At 43.5% G+C, this 20,493-nt stretch overlaps 1 long non-coding RNA gene and 1 pseudogene across 1 annotated transcript in view; one reads left to right on the forward strand and one right to left on the reverse strand.

The window, feature by feature from the left end:
- LOC126955174 (uncharacterized) overlaps positions 1-11,096 on the reverse strand; it is a 177,840-nt gene extending 166,744 nt beyond the window's left edge. The window contains exon 1 of the long non-coding RNA XR_007725825.1: positions 10,993-11,096. This is a non-coding gene — a long non-coding RNA (uncharacterized LOC126955174). The remainder of the gene's footprint in view (positions 1-10,992) is intronic.
- A 2,451-nt stretch (positions 11,097-13,547) lies between these two features.
- LOC126954474 (uncharacterized) lies at positions 13,548-14,618 on the forward strand (annotated as a pseudogene).
- The last annotated feature ends 5,875 nt before the right edge of the window (positions 14,619-20,493 follow it).

Consider the following 20,493-nt stretch of genomic DNA (forward strand, 5'->3'; position numbering starts at 1 on the left):
ATATATATAAAAAATATATTATATATAGAGAGAGCGCTACTGTGTATTCACAAAAATTAAAAATTAAAATAATAAATAAAAATATCAATTTAAATTGCAAGGCTTAAAAATAAAAATCACTGGTCCTCATTTCTTCATAGATATATGACCTTAACATCATATTGATCACATTGCCTTTGTGGGAATTCCAAAACATAGTTAAGAATGTGTACTACTTCACTTTAGCAAAATGCCAAAAACATGTAGAAGAGAAGAAAAATTTTATTAAAATTTTATTATGTCCGGCACAGCCTTACCTTCTGCCAGTACAGCATGGTCAACAATGAGAAACTCCCAACTCTATGCTTCCTCAGGAGAGAAAGATAAACGCAGAATATCTGCCCACATTTTTGGTTTTTGGCAGGCTGTCAAAGATGGGTTTTGTCTCCCCTGACACAGAGTGCTGAAGAAAAAGGTTGTATACTTTGGATGACAGCAGCTATGCATATTTTACATTACTGAAAGAAGCAATCCTAAATACATATGAGAATGAAGGAGGCCAGAAGTGCTCAAAAAATGTCAAAAAGAGAAACAACAACAGAAGCATCATACATCCTGATTTTGAAAACCTATTATAAAGTTATGGTAATTGAAATACTTTATAACCGGATCAAAAAAAAGACAATGCCAGTGAAACAGAATAGAGCACATAAATAATCCCTTGCATATGTTATCAAATGAAGAATAATTTACACATCCATCATCCATATTCATTGTAGCATCATTTACAAAAGCAAATATGTGGGAAGAATCAAGTTTTCTTTTTTTTTTTTTTTTTTTTTTTGAGATGGAGTCTCGCTCTGTCGCCCAGGCTGGAGTGCAGTGGCATGATCTCGGCTCACTGAAAGCTCCGCCTCCTGGGTTGATGCCATTCTCCTGCCTCAGCCTCACGAGTAGCTGGGACTACAGGCACCTGCCACCACACCCGGCTAATTTTTTGTATTTTTACTAGAGATGGGGTTTCACCGTGTTAGCCAGGATGGTCTCGATCTGACCTCATGATCCGCCCACCTCGGCCTCCCAAACTGCTGGGAATACAGGCTTGAGCCACAGCGCCTGGCCAAGTTTTCTTAATAAATGAATAAAAACAATTTGGAATGTACTAATAATTAAACATTATTCAGCTTCTTAAAAGCAGAAAAATTTGTTATATCCACAATAAGGATGCACTTTTTATTTTTTTTTTTTTTTGAGACAAAGTCTCGCTCTTGTCCCCCAGGATGGAGTGCAATGGCACAATCTCGGCTCACTGCAACCTCCACCTCCCAGGTTTAAGCAATTCTCCTGCCTCAGCCTCCTGAGTAACTGGGATTACAGGTGCCTGCCACCATGCCCGGCTAATTTTTGTGGTTTAAGTAGAGACAGGGTTTCAACATGTTGGCCAGGCTGGTCTCGAACTCCTGACCTCAGGTGATCTGCCCACCCAGGCCTCCCAAAGTGCTAGGATTACAGGCGTGAGCCACCACGCCTGGCCTAAGGATGCGTTTTTGAGACTTTATTTATGTGCAAGAAGCCAGGCACAAAAAGATAAATACTATATAATTCTACTTACGTAAGATACCTAAAGTAGTTAAGCTCCTAGAAACAGAAAGTAGACTAAACTGCGTCAGGGGCTAAGTGGAGAAGAAAATGAGTAGTTGTTGTTTCACAGACAACCTGTTAGAACACAAAATAACTCTTATTTTTTAAAACTGTAAGATCTGGGTATATGTGCAGGTTTGTTATATACGTAAACTTGTGTCACGAAGGTTTGTTGTACAGATTATTTTGTCATCAAGGTATTAAGCCTGGTACATATTAAAGATTGAATTACACAATGCATCCTTTCATACTACTTGGAATCAAACTAGAAATCAAAAGCAGAATCAAAATTGCCAAATCCAAAAATATGTGAAACTTAACAGAAGATTTAATATTTTTAAATGACAATACTACCCACAGTGATACTCAAATTCAATGTAATCCTGATGAAAATCCAAATGATGCTTTTTAAAGACATCTTTTTTAAAATTCTTACATTTACATGGAATATCAAAGGACCACTGATAGCCCGAACATTCTTAGAAAACAAGAACAAAGTTAGAGGCACAATGCTTCCTTTGTTTAGAACAGATTACAAAGCTACATAAATAAAAACAGTGTGGTACTTGCAAGAAGACAAATAGTGATGGAACAGAACCCAGAACTTAAAGGCAAACCATGTTTGTGTATATGCTCAAATGATCTTCAACAGGGTTGCTATGACCGCACAACAAGAAAAAGACAGTCTCTTCAATAAATGGTGTTGGAAAACTCTGTAACTACATGGGAAAAACTGAGGTTGGGTCCTTCCCCCAACCATATACAAAAACTGTCCTGAATGAGTTAAATATTTAAATGTCAGAATTATACCTATACGATTTCTAGAAGAAAATATAGTAAGTTTATGACCTTGGTCTCAGCAGTGTTTCCTTGCATACAACATCAAATATCTGAGCAACAAATTAAAAGAAACTCAGAGAAATGGGACTACATTAAATTTACCTCTGCATATGAAACATTTTGTAAGAGTCCCATCTAAGAAGAAAACAAATTAAAAAGCATATATTTGACAGAAGCTAACATCCAGAACAACTTCAAAAAAATCAACAAATACTAAGTAACATGATTAACAAATGAACAAGATAAAAATGGTTCTCCAAAGATGAAATGCACACAGCAAACAATTACTGAAAAAAATTTCCAATCTTTAGCAAAATGTAAAGCAAAACCACAATAAGGTATTATTGTGCATTAATTAGGATGGCCAATATCAAGCAAACAATGACAAATGTTGTCATTTGTACCTGAAAAATGTATAAAGGTTCCTCCAAAAATTAAAAATGAAGTTATTATATGACCCAGTAAGCCCACTCCTCTTTCTTTGTTTTTTTTGAGACAGAGACTTGCTCTGTTGCCCAGACTGGAGTGCAGTGGCGTGATCTTGGTTCACTGCAACCTCAGCCTCCTGGGTTCAAGTGATTGTTGTGGCTCAGCCTCCCAAGTAGCTGGGATTACAGGTGCACACTACCAACTCCTGGCTAATGTTTGTATTTTTAATAGAGACAGGGTTTCACCATGTTGGCCAGGCTGGTCTTGAACTCCTGACATCAAGTGATCCACCTGCCTTGGCCTCCCAAAGTGCTGGGATTACAGGTGTGAGCCATGGTGCCCGGCCCCACTTCTGAGCATCTGTTCAAAATATGCAAAGTATACCTGAAAGAAATATTTGCATATTCATGTTTACTGCAGCAATATTCACTGTATTAGTTTATTCCGGCATTGATAAAGAGATACCTGAGACTGGGCAATTTATTTTAAAAAGGAGGTTTAATTGGGTCATGGTTCTATAGCCTGTACAGAAAGTGCAGCAGCTTCTGCTTCTGGGAAGACCTCAAAAAGCTTCCAATCATAGCACAAAGCAAAGGGACGGTGAGTCATCTTACATGGTGGGAGCAGGAGTAAGAGAGATTGAGAGAAGTGGTGCCACATACTTTTGAAAAATGAGATCTCAGGAGAACTCACTCGCTATGGCAGACAGTACCAAAGGGGCTAAGCTAAACCATTCATGAGAAGCCAACCCTATGACCCAACCACCTCTCACCAAGCCCCTCTCCAACACTAGGGATGGAAATTTGACATGAGATTTGAATGAAAACGCAGATCCATGCCGGGCGTGGTGGCTCACGCCTGTAATCCCAGCACTTTGGGAGGCCGAGGCGGGCGGATCACGAGGTCAGGAGATCGAGACCATCCTGGCTAACACAGTGAAACCCCGTCTCTACTAAAAATACAAAAAAATTAGCCGGGCGAGGTGGCGGCGCCTGTAGTCCCAGCTACTCGGGAGGCTGAGGCAGGAGAATGGCGGGAATCTGGGAGGCGGAGCTTGCAGTGAGCTGAGATCTGGCCACTGCACTCCAGCCCGGGCGACAGAGCGAGACTCCGTCTCAAAAAAAAAAAAAAAAAAGAAAACGCAGATCCGAACCATATCATTTTCAAAATCCAAAAACAAAAAACTCAAACACCCTTCAATGGATGAATGATTTAAAAAGATGTGCTTTATACATACGATGAAATCTTCTTTAGCCTCCAATGAAAATATCTTGTGACATGCTACAATAAGGATAAATCTCAAAGCCATTATTTAAAGTGTTTGTTAAGACACCAACAAAGTGATAGTGTATGATTCCACTTTTATACAATATCTTGTGTAGTAAACTAGGAAACAGAAGTAGAAACACGCTTGCCTATGGTTAGGGTTGTGAAGCCTCAGTGGAGCCAGAGATCAAGGAGGGTTATTTAGAAAAAACAGGCCCTCACCCAGGTGGCTAACTCAAGGGCCCATAGACATGGCTACAGACAAGGAAATGGCACACAAGCTTGGTGTTACTGAAGATTATGAAGCACTTCTGCAACCTTTCTCAAACTCCTCTCAGCTACAGTCCACAAGTGGTCCTTCGTTAAGAGACCTGCAGGGAGACACACCCAGCCATAACCCTGGAGGCAGCCTTGTATATCTTGGCCTCAGTTGTGCTCCCTGAAGCAGCCCTGTGACTCAGTTCTAGCCCTCACAGTCACAGTCTGTGGCCAGTTGTACACACTCAGGGACCCACATAGAGACTTGTGAAAACTGTTCCCAGGTAGTCAGCAGAAGCCAAACCCATTCATACACCTGATATTTGGCCCGACACATGCAGAAAAACTTCAAACCCTACCCTACTGCCTGCCATATAGATTAATGTCCTCAAGGATATTTAATCTTTCCATGGCCCAGAAAGAATCCATGACTGTCCAAATCTCTGGTAACACAACCATCAAAGGCAGACCCCACAGCAGACTCAGCATCACCCTTGTAACCCAGCTACAATCCTTCTTCTCTGCAACCCCAGAGGTAATCTCATCAGCCTGTGGACCAAACAAATGAGAGATCTTTACCTGTCAAAAATAGTTTACAGAAACTAATTATTGTTAGATCCTTCAAATGTACAGACACAGGGCTGCTTCAGAGACCACAGCTGAGGCCAAGATACGCAGGCCCGCCTGCAGGGCCACAGCTTCTATCTTAACATATTCCTGGAAGTTTCTTTCAGAGAAATTGGGTAAGGAAAAGGACAACAAAGCTCTCCAGCTTGGAAAAGAAGTAAAAATGTTACTGTTTGTAGATAATATGATGATGCATACATATATAAAACCCACTGCATCTTTAAATAAAACAATGTTGCTACATATACCATTCAAACATAACCCTTGTTTCTATCAATTCAACTATGGTAATTCCACCTCTGGGTTTAAGCGATTCTCCTGCCTCAGCCTCCTGAGTAGCTGGGATTACAGGTGCGTGCCACCACAGCCAGCTAATTTTTTGTATCTTTAGTACAGATGGGGTTTCACCACATTGGCCATGCTGGTCTCAAACTCCTGACCTCATGATCCACCTGCCTTGGTCTCCCAAAGTTCTGGGATTACAGGTGTGAGCCACCGCGCCCAGCCAATATTAGTTTTCTTAAACAATATGTTGCTTCACTTACAGTTTCCATGAAACTATCAACAATGTTAAGTGAGAATTTACAATACACACATATAACTTATATAGGTGTGTGTATGTGTGAGACCCACATTTTTACATAGATATAGATAGATCTCAATGACAGAATCCCAGTAGGCTTTTTTTTTTTTTTTTTTTTTTGAAACAGAGTCTCACTCTGTAGCCCAGGCTGGAGTGCAATGGTGCCATCTCAGCTCACTGCAACCTCGGCCTCTCGGGTTCAGCAATTCTCCCACCTCAGCCTCCTGAGTACCTGGGATTACAGGTGCCTGCCAACATACCCAGCTAATTTTTGTAATTTTAGTAGAGACGGGGTTTCACCATGTTGGCCAGGTTGGTCTCAAACTTCTGACCTCAGGTGATCCACCCACTTCGGCCTCCCAAAGTACTGGGATTACAGGCGTGAGCCACTGTGCCCGGTCCCCAGTAGGCTTCTTACTAAAATTATAAGATAATAGTTATTAGGAAATAATAATATACACTTAGCAATCTTCTTGTTAATGACAGTGCATTTAAGAAATCTTAGCAGGGCGCGGTAGCTCACGCTTGTAATCCCAGCACTTTGGGAGGCAGAGGCGGGTGGATCACAAGGTCAGGAGATCGAGATCATCCTGGCTAACACGGTGAAACCCTGTCTCCACTAAAAATGCAAAAAAATTAGCTGGGCGTGGTGGCGGGCGCCTGTAGTCCCAGCTACTCTGGAGGCTTGAGGCAGAAGAATGACGTCAACCAGGGAGGTGGAGCTTGCAGTGAGCTGAGATCGCGCCACTGTACTCCTGCCTGGGCGACAGAGCGAGACTCCCTCTTGGGGGGGGAAAAAAAGAAATCTTGAAGGTGAGTAGATACTTTAATCAACTGGTGTTCAATCCTATGAATGTAAGAACATTTTGCTTATCTGTTGTGGTAGATATCATAAAAATTATTCATGAACTTTTTTTTGTAAAGCTCATCAGGTATCATTAGTGTTAGTGTTTTTTATGTGTGGCCCAAGACAATTCTGCTTCCAATGTGGCCCAGGGAAGCTAAAAGATTGGAAAACTATGCTTTAAACTATATTATAATTTGAAAATTTACACATGTAGAGTTTAAATTACAAATCTGAGTTTATACTAAAACAATAACATTTTGAAGTACAATCAGCAATACATTTTTCGTATTTAGGAAAATGCTTATCGTTCTTATAAAATTGCTAAGAAAGAATTTTTGTAGAATTACATTTGCAATAAGATTAAAAATCACTAAGCAGAAAAGGTGCAACATCTGTCCCTAGTGTTCCTGGGATTTCTGAACCAAATTCCAATATGTCCACTACTTGCCTTACATATTTAGGCATGAAACAAAATCAATATTTGAAAAAAATACGTTAACATAGAGGTCCTCAATAACACAAGAATTCCTATGTCTCCAAAAGCAATGGAACAGCAGTCAGATCATGCAGCCCCTTATAAGTGATAAAGTGGACATTGGCTCTCCCTGTAAACTTGAAGGGAGATCGCTAAAGAAAAGAGAGGGCTTGGTGTGGTGGCTCACACCTGTAATCCCAGCACTTTGGGAGGCCGAGGCAGGTGGATCACCTAAAGTCAGGAGTTTGAGACCAGTCTGGCCAACATGGCAAAACCCTGTCTCTACTAAAAATACAAAAATTAGCTAGGTGTATTGGCAGATGCCTGTAATCCCAGTTACCCACGAGGCTGAGGTAAGAGAATCGCTGGAACCTGGGAGGCACAGGCTGCAGTGAGCTGAGATCGCACCACTGCACTCCAGCCTGGGCGACAGAGCAAGACTCCATCTCAAAAAAAAGAAAAAAGAGAATTCTTAGAAGACTTAACAGCATGGGCTGCGGATGCCCCTATTTGTGAACATGAGAAAAAATGCAGCCTCTTCAGAAATTATTTGCATTGAAGAAGAGCTTTCCAAACTACATTTTAAGGCCTGGCTTTCTTTTTTGCCTTTGGTACCCTTGCCTGTGTCCTCTCCTTCATTCACTCTCACCTACCTGGGGCTCTGGCTACTGTCTCATGTGTCTTCCCATTAAAGGGCTCTTTTCTTTGCTCCAAACAAGTGATCAGGTCTGAGTTAAAGAGAGCAACACTTGTTTTACTAAAAAAAAAAAAAAAAAAAAAAAGTAACATGACTATTGCCGAGGATTCGCCAATTACCAGCCTAGCCCTATGCTAAGAAGAAAAGACAAATAATGGAAGATTCTAAAAAAATTAATCCAAAAATTGTTTCCTGATAGGCTCTTTAGAATATTTAAGTATTTTAAATCTGTGGTTTCTAAGTTCCACTACCCAGTACTACTGAATCAAAAAAAATTGGTGCAAATTGGATTTTAAGATGTGGAAAACAATATTTTACAACATTGAATTTCTAGATTTACCAGTAATCTAGAGTGAAGGACACAAATTACCTCAAGAAAAGAGAAGGTTTAGGTAAAGATGAAACATCTTAAAGATTTTTTTTTACACCAGCAAACTCCCAATTTTTTCATGAAGAAACAAACTGAAACTAATTCACGCAAAGCAGAAGCTCCCAAGAAACATTCTACAAAGAGAAAAAATAAAACTCTGAGGGAATATTAGGAATTATATATGAAAGTTATCCTCACCCAGGGAGACCAGATTTCTATAGTTCTCCAACACACATCTCTATATACATTCTGCTGGGCAGGATCCAGACATTTCCACTCTTCTGGGGAGAATTCTATAGCCACATCCTTGAATGTGACAGAGTTCTTTTTTTTTTTTTTTTTTTTGAGACAGTCTTGTTTGTTGCCCAGGCTGGAGTGCAGTGGCGCCATCTCAGCTCACTGCAAGCTCCGCTTTTTGAGTTCATGCCATTCTCCTGCCTCAGCCTCCAGAGCAGCTGGGACTACAGGCACCCGCCAGCACGCCTGGCTAATTTTTTTTTTTTTTTTGTATTTTTAGTAGAGACAAAGTTTCACCTTGTTAGCCAGGATGGTCTCGATCTCCTGACCTTGTGATCCGCCTGCCTCGGCCTCCCAAAGTGCTGGATTACAGGTGTGAGCCACCGCGCCCGGCCAGTGACAGAGGTCTCAATTTGACCACAGGAGAAATGAGTTAAGGGAGCTAGTTCTGACTGTAATTATCTGATAAAATAACTTTCAACACAGTAATGTTCTCTAAAGTATTCTATAACTTAGGAAAAAGGATGGCATGCGAGCAATTACTGTTGCTGCAATGGAAATATGGGCAACACTGACCTGCTACCAAAACCAAGCAGAGTAGGCCCTGTGACTTCCTCGAACAAAGGGTAAACTCACCACTCATTAGAGTATCTGGAAACCCTCATGCTTGACCCTGGCCTCGCTGTAGAATCATGTTTTAATTTAAAAAAACAGGGATGTTTCCACCCAGAAAAACAGACAGAATCTGTGGGGAGGGAACAAGTGACTGCTTCTCTTCAAACAGTCCATGTGATCCTATTAGAAGACTGGGCTGAGAGTCAGCTAAGCACTGGCTTTCAAGCTTCAATGTGCATATAAATTACTTGCTGTTCTAGGCCTCATTGTAAATAACAAAATTCTGCAGGTTTGAAAAGTGTCCATGAAAAGGAGCTTCTTATAGCAAGTCTCCTGTTGATGCTGATATTCCTCCCCCTAAATCCATTATAGTACCACTCAGCTAGAGTAAGAAGGCACAGCACACAGGGTCCCTTACCCCAACACAAATACTTTTCATCTGAAGACAAGACCACCAGTCATCATCCTGAAACAGGGCATTCTCTGCAGGCCCTTCAGTGGTTACAGAGGCTGGAGATGGTGGCAATATCTGAATATCTGCATTTGAAAAAACACGTGCACATGCATTACTGTGATCTTTAAGGAGCATGTACTGTGTGTGCAGGAGTATGTCACAGAGCACTGTGCTGGGAAGATCACATTATGTGTGTTAATTCTCATAACATCCTGGGAGGTGGGTACTAAGTGTCCCATAATTCCCAGGATTTAAATGCAGGGCCCAGCATTTCTATTTTTTTTTTCTGTTTCCCTATGATTGATTTTTTTTTAAAAAAAGTTCAGAATAGCCGGGCGCGGTGGCTCAAGCCTGTAATCCCAGCACTTTGGGAGGCCGAGACGGGCGGATCACTAGGTCAGGAGATCGAGACCATCCTGGCGAACACGGTGAAACCCCGTCTCTACTAAAAAATACAAAAAACTAGCCGGGCGAGGCGGCGGGCGCCGGTAGTCCCAGCTACTCGGGAGGCTGAGGCAGGAGAATGGCGTAAACCCGCGGGGCGGAGCTTGCAGTGAGTTGAGATCCAGCCACTGCACTCCAGCCCGGGCGACAGAGCCAGACTCCGTCTCAAAAAAAAAAAAAGTTCAGAATAATAGTTCAATATAAATAGATGGGAGAGAAACAGAATGGAAGTGTTAAGTGCAATTCAGAGGAATTTATTTTTGTATTTGTATTTACTTTGAGAATTGTTAAAAAAAAAATAAAACTGTAGGGATGGAGAACAGATTGCTGGGTGTCTCTAGAAACACTGGTTTTAATTTTATAAAAAGAATTTAAAGCACAAAAGTATATTGCTTTTCCCCATTTATCTGCTTTTGTGTTTCAGGAAATTGGAAGCACCAGCTCTGAAGAGGCAGTAGGAGTAGCCACCCCAAACTCAGATCTCCTCTAGCAGTTCTGTGAGAGATTTCAATGTGGATTAGACCTGGACAAGATTCAGCAGAGGGTGGATCTGGGCAGGGTTGGGATAGAAGGTGGGCCCTAGGCTTCTGCTCTCTGGGCCACTAAGTATTTTCAGTTTTGTTTTTTCTAAGCCTGAGCAAGAGAAATTTGATTCTCAGAGTTTGTGTAATTTTAATCTATTTTAGACACTTCCCTGTCTATATTACAACATACAATAAGGAGGAATTTAGCCAAAACCCTTATGTTTTTCTGGACCAATTATATTAGAAGCTAAATACTTATTCTTAGCAAGCTAAAAACAATACAAATAATAAGAACTTCTCTTCTATCCATGAATAGCCCTTCAGGTAGAGGCATCAAAACTCACAAAACAATAAAAGGGAAGTAACCCAAATGAAGCTTAAGCTTCCCATGCAGTTTCTGTCTTTGTACTGAACACATGATGCTGAATTCAACCATTTATTCATGTGCTCTAGACTGCAAGTTCCTTCATGGGAGGGACCGTGACTTCTTCGTCTCTTTTTCTAATGACCATACAAAATAGAAACAATTAGTTTATTGATCAGTTTGAGTCTCCAGAACCAGAAAACTGGAACAACTCTTATCTGGTTATGAATCAATGAGATTCTTTCTGTGAGGGGAGGAACAAACCCTTGATAAGTCATTTCTCTTTCTCTGAAATGGAACCAGAATTAGTCTGCACAAGACATCCTCAAATGTCTCAAATACTCACTGAGTGTCCTCAGTGACCCTGGCTGAAGCCCCCATAGTGATCCAGGCAAGAGAGACTGAGACTGACTTCATGGAGTGCAAATAGAAAATAGAACTGCCCAGGCAGAGCTGCAGATTCTAGATCCGGATGTGATATGCACTGTCCCTGATCAGCTAACTCTGAGACAAGAGGAAAGACGAAAGTTCTCCAGTATGCCAGTATACAGGATGGCATACTTGTGATTATGGTTGTGATTATGGCTCTGGATATTTTGTGGCCCTAACCTCCCACTGCTAAGGTGCTTGTTATACACTTACAGATTCTGCCACAGGATTCTATTCACACCAGAAGCTTCTCACACAGCTGTAGCAGGTGACAAGACCTGGAAAACTCAAAGGGCTCCACGCTGAAAGTGGGGTTTAAGTTGTCTATGTTGACTTCTCATGATGCAGAAAATGCCTTCTGTGAGTTTTCTGTATGTCTTCAACCCAAAGTCTGGCCCTATCTTGTGAATCCTAGGCAGAAGCCAGCTTTTATGTGCAGATTCTAGGTGGGATCAATGTGCCTCTGCATTCCTGGGGATTACAGCAAACAGAGTAAAACCAGAGACAGCCTTTCATGGAGGCTCCTTCAACACATTCTGAAGAACATTTTGACCTAAAAGGAAAAAACTGGGGTAAACATAAGTAGAGAGTTTATTTGGGCCAAAGCTTGAAGATTGCGACCTTGCAGTATAAAGCTGCCCTGAATATATACTCCAATTAGAAGCAGTTACAAGTGTATTTTTAAAGGCAAAAAAGAAAGCAGAGAGGGGACTGATACAAAGTTGTTAGACATTCCTATTGATTTACAGAAGTAAAATTGGTTAGTGGCTGGCTATATATTGTTAAGCCATAGAGTGTGGGTTACAGTGCCCACTGTGGTATTATTAGGTTACTTTATAGCCACTGATGGCAATAGCAAGGAATTTCAAAAAACAAATAGTTCAAAGAGGGGAACAGTAGGACTGTGGTCTCATTTTAACAAGTCTCTGGGTCTGATAATTAAAAGAACCTGTATTTCTCAGATAAAAGTGTCATTTTTCTCTCAAATCCCAGGACATAAATTCAGAATTTGGGAATGCACATTTAGGTCCTGGAGGGCTGGTGAGCTATGGACATTTGTGGGCATTTGGACAAGGGGAGAAGGGACAGAATTGAAGTTCTCAGGTTTAATCAATGCACATGTGTGATCCTGGTTGGGTGTATGGGCCCCACGATGTCTGAACCAGTGTCAGATCTGAAGATGTCAGGAGCATGGAGGGAAGTGGAATAACTGATGGCTGTCCTGAAAGGTTATTTTTGTAGAAATCTAGTCTAACTGCTCTAGAAGTGATTGTAGATCCCAAATAAAGAGAACTTTTGGTTTGCAGATTTGTGGAGCACTTTGCTGCACTTTGTGTACTTTGCCACAAAATTGTGGATTGTGACTGGAATCCCTAGAAGGAAGGTTTTTTCTAAAGAGAAGCCTGGTGGGCACTTTGTGTATACCATGTGGTAATTCTGGACAGTGTTTGGAAAATATAACTAAAAGCAAAATAATCTCCAATCCTATGATACTCTCCACAATAATAGAACAGCAAGATAATGATTTGTTATTTAATTAAACCAAAATACGATGTGCATCACAGGCAATCTAATAGATTGCAAATACAGAAAAAACGTCGCCATTAGTACTCAAGTACAAGACATGACAGCACCATTTGTCATACACAGTTTATAATAACGTCAACTAGTAATTTGGGAGGTCATCTGGGTTTTCTAATTGGTAACATTAAAAACAAACAAACCAAAAAACCACTTTCCATATCTTCATGATAGGACGTAGTTTTGAAATGTGGAGGCACGTATGGGCTGAAGGCAGCCTCCTACTTGCCTACAGAAATTGTGGCATAGGGTGTATATTCTTGCTATTTGCATTTCAACGCAATAGTTCCCAGGTCCTAAAGACAGTTTTGTGTCAAAAAAGACAAATGACCTAGTTAACTGACAAAAATGATTTACATATTTTTCAAAGCAGCAGAGAAAATATTTAAATATAAAAGTTTTCAAACTAAATGCTTTAAGGGAGAAGAGCAAAAAGTCTTCCCTCATTCTAAAGAGAAAGCATTAAGCCTTTTCTAATTTGTATTTGGTCCTACAACAGGCAGGTCTAAAGGTCTGGTCTTGAACTCACTAACGTTGGAATTCTTGTAGCACATGAGGGATGCACTTGAGCAAACTGTGTGCACCGGAAAGAGGATGTGTGGGGAAGAAAAGAGCATAAGAGAGAAAGGTGCTATCAAGAGCCTTGGGTGGGGGCAAGGCAGGATTGATGAAATGACTGGTTTGTGCTACAAGTTCAGGCCCAGGCAGGGCTAAGCTCTGACTGATTCCTGAGTCCATAAAGGCAGAGGAGATTAAGATCAGGTGGTCCAGAAGCCTAGGTAGGTGAAGAAAACAGATTCCTGCTACAGATCTGGGGTTGACATGAGCCAGGAGTCTTCTGGGCATTGTGTGTGTTCTTAGGAGAAAACTGTAGGAGCAAAGCTGCCATGGGCACAATTCCTGAGGGTAGAACCCTGTCCTGGGATGAGTGTGGCCATTCGAATACCCAGTGGGCGTGCTCAGGAGTGGGTTAGCATTGGGTGGGGGCCGGCAGCAGGGTGCGGGGAAGGGATGTTTCTCAGAACTCCTTTCCTCCAAGTTCTCAGTCCCCTCTCTCCCTGCAAGGAGACCTGGAGGAACAGGACAGTGCCCAGCAGGACCGCGCATGTGCAGAATCCAGTCGCGCCTCTGGCAGACACCAGCGACTCCCTCCAGCCCAGGCTCAGCCATGTCTCCATGTGTTTCTTCTGACAGAAAACCTGCGGAGTTTCCTCAACACCGGTCAATGCTCCAGCCCCAACGGGCTGTCCTGCAACTCACTAACGACCCCACCCAGAGTCAGTGCAGACCCCACAAGCTCAGCGCTCTTCCCTCAACTGCCCCACTGCAGACGCCAGTCCCTGCGTCTGGACACCCGTTTTCATTTCTGAAGGCCTGCAAACCAGGGGTACCCACACCTTCCTCAAGTTCCATAATGTGGCAGAACCACTCACAGAACCCAGCGAAGCGCTGTGCACACGACACCAGCGTATTCTAAAAGACGCCGCTCAGGAACGGCCACGCGGAGGAGGCGCTCAGGGCAAGGGGACTGGTGGGAAAGTTGGGGCGGGCGGGTGAATGGCTTCCCTTCCTCACACACTTCACAAAAGCTTTTCCTTCAAGACCCGCTGGCAGCCCCCAAACCAAGAGCCACGGGGGGCGCTGTCCCATTAATGAGTCCCCATTTGCTCACATGAACTCTGTGTTTTGAGGGGGCCTCCATCTCATTTGGAACAGGGTAAAGTAAGGACGGGACCCCGGACCACAGCTCCTCCCACGCGGTGCCGGCGCACGGCGTCTTCCCGGTGAGCTCCTCACCCCACAGCCCGCGGAAGGCGCGGGGCTGCGGGCACAGAGCTGAAGGAGGAGGGCTGCAGGCTGGGCAGAGCCGCCGTACGGGGACCGACAGGAGTGGGGTCCCTCACCGGAGGGGACTGAGGACGGAGGGCTGAGCGGCGGCAGCAGGGACTCAGTAGATTCGGTCCTGCCGCCGCCATTTCCCGCCGGTGCCGATGAAGCCCCCCCCCTTCAGCCTCGGGATGCCCTGCCCCGCACACTCACCATTTCAGGGCTTCAAGGGTGTCGTGAAGTCTTAGCTAGAATCACCCAATACCCGCTGGTCACAGAGCAAGAGAGGCTGAGGCTGTGGCGGAATCACCGAAGCCTCCCGGAGGGGTGGAAGCAGGACAGTGAGCCCCTAACCCAGCTCTGGCTGAAGGGAAAGGTAAAAGCCGCGCCAGATCCCGGATGCCGCCCCCTCCTTTGCCTGATTGGGCAGTTCCCAGTCCAGCGCCCTCATTGGATACTGCTACTAGCTCTACGCCCTCAAGCTTTGAGTGACAGAATTCGAGTGCCAGGAATTCGACCACACACTTAACGAGGCAAGAGTGACAGACTCGTGTCTCCAGGTATTTTCAGTCAGGGCTTGCTTTCTGTGCTAGGCCTGGCTCTGTTGGGGGTTCATTTTTAACCTTCTGATGTGTAATGTTACGTCCATTTATCAATTGTGCATGCCCGCGCGCCCACACACACAGACACCCGCTTGCTCACAAATGGAAACAATATAATCACAATTATTTTAATGTTTTAGGTTTCATAACCTTTCTAGCCTCTGGTCTTTTGAGTAGGACACCTGAGATTGGAAGAGGAAACAAGTCTCTAAAAAATAAAATGTTAGTTGTGAATTTAGTTTTTTATTAGCCACATCCAAACTAATAAAAAGAAACAAGTGAAATTGTTTATAATTGTAACCTATTGTATCCAAAATAGTTTTAATACATGATCAATATATAATTAGAAATAAAGTATATTTCTGGTCTAATTCTTCTACACTCACTGTGCATTTTTTTGTTCGCAGCACATACTACTTCAAACCAGCCACATTCCAGGTACCCAGTAGCTACATATGGCAGGTGGCTGCCACATTGAGTGCAGCCATGAAGGCTCTGACTTCAGGGAAGTGACGGCCTGAACACCTCTTTTCTGCTGGAAGTGAGGGAACAGCCTCTCTATCAACTTTTCTCCTCAGGCTCAAGGGTGGGTGGGACAGTGCCCCCTAGAGAAAGCAGAGGTGCAAGCTGAGAGTGTCCACGTGAATATCACGGTCTCCTAGTTGCTGTTTGGTGCCAGTGTGGTGGTCTCAGTTCAGCCAGGTTCAGGCTCTCCTCCCATGACCTGGAAAAATGAGGCATGTGTACACCAGAATGAGAAAGCAGAGTAGGATTTATTAAGCAATAGGAAAGCTCTCAGCAGCCAGAGGGGACCTGAAAGCATGTTGCCAGAAATGGGGCTGACTTCTGGGTCTTTTATGTGGCAAGAATGAGGAAGTCTTCTGTGGGTTCTACCCAAATGGGAGGGGTCAAGTTCCCCACCAAGGGTGTTGCATCTGCGCATGCCTGTGGTTGGCCACAGTGATTCCATTTTGGTTATTACCCATGAGTGCCTAAGGGAAACTTACAGGGGAGAAGCTAAAACCACAATACTTATATCATGTTAATGACTTTACAATGAGCTGGGTGAAAACAAGGAAATTTAGGTTGATTTATTTTGCCTATGCCTAAGCTGGGATAGGGATAGTCCCATCTGAGCAACATCCTGGCATAAGAGGAAGTTCTTAACCACATTTCTTCCCACTAGCTACAGGGGCGGGGCAGGTGCAGTCCCGAGGGTGGTTTTCCTCTCCCGAGACCCTCCCTCCCTATCTTCCTAACCAGCCTCTGACTGTCTCCTCTCTCAGGGGTTGAGGTGGTTAGAAATTTAGACTGGGCTCAGCTGGGCCATTCTTCTGGGCTCAGTTTGGCTCCTACAGGTGTGAGTGTTCAGCTGCTGGTGAATTAGGTGGCTCTGCTTCTGGGAGTGAGCTGTCTGTAAACTAAGGCTCTATGGCTTTTCTCAGCATGTTACTTTATCCTACAGAAAGCTAAAATGGGCTTGTTTTCATGGATATGGAAAAATTCTGAAAAAGATAACAGAACTATTTAAGACCTTTTGAGCCTAGGCACCAAACTGACCCACTGTCACATGCACAGCTTTGGCCTGTGCAAATTAAGCAAGAAAGTTCAAGGTTTAGGAAACAGATTCTGTCTGTTGATGGGAACCAGCATAAAAGCCATTGCCAAGAACATGAATACAATAAGAAAATTTTTTAAATTTCTGTTTTTGCAATCAATTTTGTTTTGTTTTTTTTGCAGGTAAGGCTTATAAAACTGTCCCACATCTACTAAGCAGCTGGCTTGGACTCAGGATCATCGTTGGCCTGTCTCTGAAGCCCATGCACCTCCATAGACCACACCACTCAGCCAGGTTTCCTGGTCCTTCAAGGGGTGGAAGAGTGACACTTCTGAAGTAGAAGCAAGATTTTTTTTTTGAGAATCTCATCCCATCTATCCAGTACTCTTCACCATTAGAAATAATTCACTCCAGGGAATGCTTCTGAAGTCTCTTGGAAAAACTGGAAATGATTTGAGGGAATGGCTAAGCATTGGTTTAGGAAATTAACGCCCACCATTACATTTGTAATTTCTTATAGGATAAATACGAAAACACCTATAATGCACTCCACATATCTGGAAACCTTTGTATCCTTATTCTGTATTGGTAGGATACTTATGATTTTTAATATAGACTAAATCAACTTACTGTGCCTGAAACAACTTTTGCTCGACGGCAAGTGACATAGAGATAAAGCTGCTGATATTTTTCCCTGTTGCAATTTAGCCAACCAGCAGAGTATGTTTTCAAGGGCCAAGATGTTTTCTAAGACCCCCATCCAGGAGCAGCTATAGGGCAAATGCCTAGAGCACACATAGAAATCACACACAACCAATGCATTCCTGACCCTGAATCAATGCTTCTTACCCTTGTGTGCACATTAGAATAACCTGCTGTGCATGTGGGAGGTGGTGTTTAATGTTCCCAAACCCAAGTTGCAAGGGAATAATTAAGACAATCTCTAGAGTGAGACCCAGGCAGCAGTGTGATTTAAAGCTCTCCAGGTGATTACAATATGCAACCATACTCCCAAATGTCTGCTGTAAACCAACATCTTTCAGAGAATCAGTTGAAAGTATTTCTCAAATTAATGTAAGAAGTATTTGCTGTTGAGTTGTGGCCTTTCAATCTTACTCGTATTACCCACATTCTATCCTTTGCAAAACTAACCTCTGCTGAAGGGGTGGCCTGCCCCTCCACACCTGTGGGTGTTTCTCATTAGGTGGAACGAGAGACTTGAGAAAAGAAATAAGACACAGAGACAAAGTATAGAGAAAGAAAAGCGGGGGCCCAGGGGACCGGCCCTCAGCTTACAGAGGACCCACGCCGGCACCAGCAGGACAATAGGATCGTTTTTAGGGAGGAAATCAGCACTAAGCCATAAGAACAAGGATCTCTGTGACATGAATAAGTTTAAAGGAAAATCCTGTGCCTAGAGATAAACCTTTTAGCAGCATTGTTTCATCCTATCACATGGGGATAAACCTTGGACAATACCTAGCTTTTCCTAGGAACAAAGACACACCCTGCAAGCCCAAAATCCATTAAACCTTGAGTTACCACAGCACATGTCTCTTGCAAGGACAAGGTTGGGGGTAGGGTCACAGATTAACAGCATCTCAAATACAGAACAAAATGGACTCTCTTATGTCTACTTCTTTCTATATAGACACAGTAACAGGCTGATCTCTTTCTTTTCCCCACACTCTGCTACTTGTTTTCTTCCTGATTCAAACCAGTTCCACACACACTGGGTGCACACTATGTGCAGCCCACGGTGCTAGGTGGCCTGGCCGTGGGGAATATTGTTGTGGAGGAAGGACTTTGCTGTAAGAAATTTACATTCCCCAAAACTAAAACCATGCTGTTTACTCAATTGAAATAAAAAATGAAAGACTGAGGGGGATGCCCAAAGGTCAGGACATGAATAAATACCTTGGAATATTAATATCCATCTCATGATACCTGAGTGTAAATGCCCCACTTTGAAACAAAACAATGCCAAGCACTGCTATTATTCTGAAATATTGTTAGGATTAAATAATAAATATTTAAAATTTTATTGATGTATAACATGCATACAGAAACATATGCACAATAAAATATTAATGTAACGCTCAATAACTTGTAACAAAGCTAATACATTTGTGTAACTATAGAACTATCCCTGTTTTTGCCCACAAACCACTTCCTTCCTCTTTTCCTCCTCCCCAAACCTAACCACGATCTTAAGAGCTAATGTTATAGTTTTTCTTTTTATACAAGTGTTTTATTAGAGAATATTTTAACCTATACACAATAACCAAAATAGTATGAGCTGATGCTCAGCCTCAATATCTACTAATTATGCCCTATTTGTTTAATTTCTACTTCAACTCATTCCCTATCCCCTTTATTATTGTTTTTAGTTATTTTTTGTAAGATAAGATGTATATGCCTTGAAATATACAGTCTTTACTGTACCTTTTTGACAAGTCAATATATCTATATATTCTTTTCCCTTTCAATTATAGAATTACTGCCAGTTAAAATTATCAATGTGCATGCAAATCACCTGAAAACATTATTTGAAATCCAGATTTTGATACAATATATCTGGGCTTTGCCTGACAAACCCAGTTTCCTGGGTTGAAGCAGGGCCTGAAGAGTGTGCTAGCAACATCACCCTGCCCATGCCTAACACCACCCTCACCCACCTGTGACTCACCTCTGGGGCCAGAGGCAGGGAAGGGAGGGTCATTTTGGCAAACCAGGCGTCTGTGCCATGCAAAGATTCCTGCCCCTTTAGAAATGGGTGAGGGTGAAAGCATCATGGCCTCCAGCTTTTTCATGCACATCTCCCCTGAGCCCACATGGCCACCAAGAGGGCTGCTGATGGCCTCTGGTCCCCCAACAAATTGCCCCACCTCCAGATGGACTAGAGCAAAGTCAAGGGAAAGTCTGTCTGGTCCTTGTTTCTGCTCAGGCACTTCTGAGTTCTGTAGCCTTGCACAGGCCTTTGCCTCTCTCTGAGCCTAAGTTTTCCACCATACGATGGGTACATTTACACAAACCACACACACAATGAAGGTGAAAGGAGAGAATGGGCAAAATGACCTCACCTGCCAGGGAGTCAGCGCTCAGATAACTTTCATGCTCTGGGGTGGAATATTTCTTCAGAAACAAAGAGCTTGCGGATCCAGGACCTGGGCCTGCCACTGATCTGCTCTGTGACTCTGAGACAGTGGCTTCCCCTCTCTGAGCTCAAATCCCCACTGGACAGGCTGCTCTAACCTTCTGTGTCCCTGGGCTAAGAAGGGAGTTAGTCCTCCCCAGCTTGTAGGGGAGCCCTTGACCATGGTTGAGTGCAATCTGGCCCCACTGTCCTGCCTCACTGGAGCATTGAGAAAAGGCGAACACAAAACCCAGACCCCAGCTGATCTGGGAACAGGTTCTCCTTGAATTTGTCAGGCACCTTCAGGAATTTGTCACCAGTTAACCAGCCTGTGACTCTGTCCACAAGCTGCTCCTTCTGCATGGATGCCGCTGTCCACTGCCACTCTACTAAAACACCTTTGATGCCCTCCTGATGCGCGCTGTCGGGCACGGCGAGATGGGCTGAGAGTGTATCTCCCTCCCCAAACTCGCTTGGAGCTGTGCGGGGCGGGCGGCCCCAGGACCCGCGGTTCTGAGCAGCTCCTGGGGGCCCCGCTGCCCGCACCCCAGGCCGCGCTGCGCAGCCCCAGTCTGCCCGGAGATGGCGACGCTGTAGCCTCTGGAGCCAGGGCCACCGGGGGTCTCGGCGGGGCCCAACAGCGGCGAGGATGCGGACCCTGCAGAGATGGGAGGGGCGCGCCCCGAGCCCGAGCCACACCCGGACCAGTA

The sequence above is a fragment of the Macaca thibetana genome, chromosome 5 (assembly GCF_024542745.1).
Source record: "Macaca thibetana thibetana isolate TM-01 chromosome 5, ASM2454274v1, whole genome shotgun sequence".
NCBI lineage: Eukaryota > Metazoa > Chordata > Mammalia > Primates > Cercopithecidae > Macaca > Macaca thibetana.